Consider the following 3,769-nt stretch of genomic DNA (forward strand, 5'->3'; position numbering starts at 1 on the left):
ACTTTTCATATATCTATCTTTGCATCAATACTAACATAAGTTTAACATGTGCATACTTTATTATAGACGTTTGTGGAAGCCACAGCCAGAGTAGAGGGAAACGGTCCCACTGGCTGTGTTCTTCTGGCCGAATACAAACAAGTGATTACCAAGTTAAGACAACATCAAGCCGAGTCTTTCTCTTTTCCAAGTATTGACAACTCCATCGACGTAATGATTAAATGGCTCACTGAGTATCAACATGAAGCCGCCAAAAGTGAAGCTGTAGTCTTAGCAACGGTGCTCAACCCACGATTCCGACAAAAAATTTTCTCTGTCCATTATCCTGAATACGATCTATCATCTAAGCTTTTGATTGAGTCAGCTTTCTCTGACGGTATGGAAGAATCTGAGGCACAAGCGTCAACACCAACACCTGAAGAGGCAACTGAACCTGTGGAGGTCGATTCGTTTGATGTCTTTGGTGGGTCCCATAACCTTCCTACAAAGCCCTCCAGCTCAGAGCTGGACGACTACTTGCAAGGGCGATTTCCGATTAAGAAAGATCAAACTCCACTTGAATGGTGGAAGGTGGGTGTTCCTTTTCTTCTCATTCTTAATGTTTTTGTTTTGTTTTTCTGATTGATAGCATTCTGACTGACTTTGCCTTTTCTTTGATGAACAGGCAAATCATAAACATTTCCCGATCCTCGCCAAACTTGCCCGTGATTACCTTTCGGTCTCAGCCACTTCCTGCGCGTGCGAGCGGACATTCTCAGCAGCTGCTGATGTCTGTACTCTCTCAAGAGGTAGTATGCTCCCTAAAACCATGGAACGCTTGGTTGGGGCTCAAGCCTGGTTGAAGGAAGGGATAATCCCTGAAGGTGTATTTGAAGAAGCAGCAAGAGCTCTTCAAAGCTATATAGACAAAGAGGAAAAGAAAAAGCAAAAGCAAAAGAAGGGATAGTTTTATTTTTTCCATCTTTTTATTTTCAAGATTTTTCTCGGTGTCTTTCTTTTTTCTCTTGTTTCTCTACTCGATTCCTATAGCACATATAGTTGAATCCAACCCACTCTCCTACCTCACCCAGCACTAGATGCTGGGCAGGTACACATGGGTTTTCTTTGAAATTAAGTGTCATCTGGTTGTTTCTCCCTCGAGTGACATAGCGCCGCTATATAGCGATGTCGCAGCGGTGAAACCGCTGCGACATCAAGAGCTTTTTTTTTCCCCCATAAATAGCGAAGCCTTAGCGCTGTCCCCCATAGCGCAGGCTGCGCAACACAACGGAAATACGTCAAATTTCGTTGCGTTGCGCAGCGGTTCGGGTATTGGAGGGGCTGCTCAGTTATTCCTCAGGGGCATCCCTGAGATCAGGAGGATCCGGAGGATTTCACTGCTCATTGGATGAGGGCCTGCTCAGCTAGTCCTCAGGGGCATTCCTGGCCGGATCAGAAGGATCCAAAGGATGTCACTGAGTATTGGCTGAGGGGCTGCTCAGTTGATCTCAGCCCCTCAGTGTGAAAAACTTTATCCGGGGATATCACTGAGGATTAGCTGAGCAATGTGCAGATGGGATGACACTTTTATCAGGCTTCATTCCTTAGCAAGGAAGTATGAGAAAAGTCCAGCCCATCAGTGATCCAGTCAGGGGATGCTACTGAGTATTTGCTGAGCAGCTCAAATGGGACGCCCCTGGGCAGGCTTCTTCACTGAAAAATGAAGCCCCAGGAAGGTATAGTTCATGTGCTCATCTTCATTTTGAACAAATTGCTGAGTATTCAGTGCCTCATGAGCTGATCCTGAGTACTCATCGGGAATCAGTTATTGCTCATCCAAGATGGAAATGAGCCTTCTCAATAAATGTCAAGTAAAATATGAGAACCAGAGGATGATCACCTGAACACAAACAAGATTAATGAATTGAAACAATCTGAAAGAAAATGAATCTTTTTTGGAGAATTCCAAAAAGTCTACAACGCTCACATGTATGTGAGTATCTATTTTGGCCCCTGTGTATTATCAGACGTGTGCGACCTAATCAAAGAGATAATGTTAGATACCCGGCTTGCCAGGGCTTGTCTGGTTCTGTGAACATATGTCTTTATAAGTTGATGACATCTTGAAGATACCCTATAGTTGAGAAAGATACGGGAATCTCAGTATGAAAGGTTGAGTTCAGCAAAACCAAAGGACAAATCTTACTAGGGTTTGTAAGCTTATTACATACACAGTAGGCATTGATATACCTAATGTCCCAGGTGGATTCTCCACAACAGCACTGTGGCCAAAAAGATTGTTGATTGTTATTGCACATAGTGCTTGAGGCTGGCGGTACATGACTCTGGCCTTTAGATATGGATGTCCGTGATATGAACTTTTGATCTTGTCTGATGGGGTGAGTGGTGAAAATGGTTGGATTACAAAGATAGGATCTGTTTGTGTTCCTTATTATATTCAACACAACTATTACCAATATGACATGAAGGTATACTGAATGATTTACCTGTGTGTTGCCAAAGAGACGTGTTCTCTAATTAAAGCTCATCTGAGTCTGAGAGACCCATTTGATTTGTAAGGGGGCGGATGGCCTCCAACAATTTGGTCGAGATCAAAAGTGTTTGCCACTTAGGAGCAGTAGTCTTAAAAAGGGTGTGGGCTACAATTTTTTCAGCATATCTAGAAGGGAGATTGTTGCAAACATGGGTGAAAAGAGTTTCTGAAGTATGTCATTTGATCATTGTTGAGCCAACAATATCTGATATATCAAACAAAATACATGAGTAAATTCTATGTACATGTCAAAATTTTACCAGAGAATCAATGAAACATACTTACTTTGATGTTTATTTTTGGGGGTCTGAACCAGTGTGCCAATTGTGCGCTCTCCAAACCATGAAGCTGTATAAGAAGAGGGTCCATATTGCCAAACTTGTTCAGGTATGTGTTGCGCGTAATGGATGTTGGGCTTAGATTGAATTGCTGGCCATTCCGCTCGAAGGTGGGTTCAATAATCCAAAAGAAATTTGGAATATGCTTCAAGGTCTTGATCGTGTAGAGCGCGTGAGAAACCAATGTTGATGATCTGAGTAGCCAGTAAAATAGCCTTGTGGAGTTTTGCAGAAGTGCTGTTAGGTTTGGAGTTGTGGAAATGTGGAATCAGGGAGAAGACCATGTATATAGTGTACAATGTTAGCCACTCTGCTGCTCTTGATGTACCACAACGGGTCATGCCAATCTGGTGAGGCACGCAGGTGAGCAAAGAGGGGACACGGGTGGGTTTTATACATGTATGTACAATGTCAAGCTCATGAGGGGTGAGTGAAGGCCCAAAAGGAGGTTCAGTAACGGTTTCGTCAGATCCTTTGGAATTGGGAGGATTTGTAGACTGTTCATAGGGTTTGTGGGAGCCATTGGGAGAACTCTTTGATATTGCTGAGCAAGGGTAATGTGAGCGATTGGAGGAAGTTTGATTGACTGAGGCTGATTGATCTGAGGTGTCGTCTGGGTCAGGTTCAAGGGAATTGTCTGATTGTGTAGCCTCTGGTACTTGTAGATTGTAAGGGATTGGATCATCAGAGTATTCACCTCTGAGATCACGAGCATCACATTCAGTTTGCAATGTCTTCTCAGCGGTTCCAATGCGTAAATATGTTTGAGAAAGGTCTTGGAGTAGGCCTAGCACTAAGCAGTGCATAATGTCAATTGTAGGAAAGTGAATTGGATGCCAATAAGGTAATTCCAAAAAGATACTATACCACACACCATCTTCTTTAAGTGCTTCATTGT

The sequence above is a fragment of the Melampsora larici-populina genome, assembly GCF_000204055.1.
Source record: "Melampsora larici-populina 98AG31 unplaced genomic scaffold MELLAscaffold_86, whole genome shotgun sequence".
Lineage (NCBI taxonomy): Eukaryota > Fungi > Basidiomycota > Pucciniomycetes > Pucciniales > Melampsoraceae > Melampsora > Melampsora laricis-populina.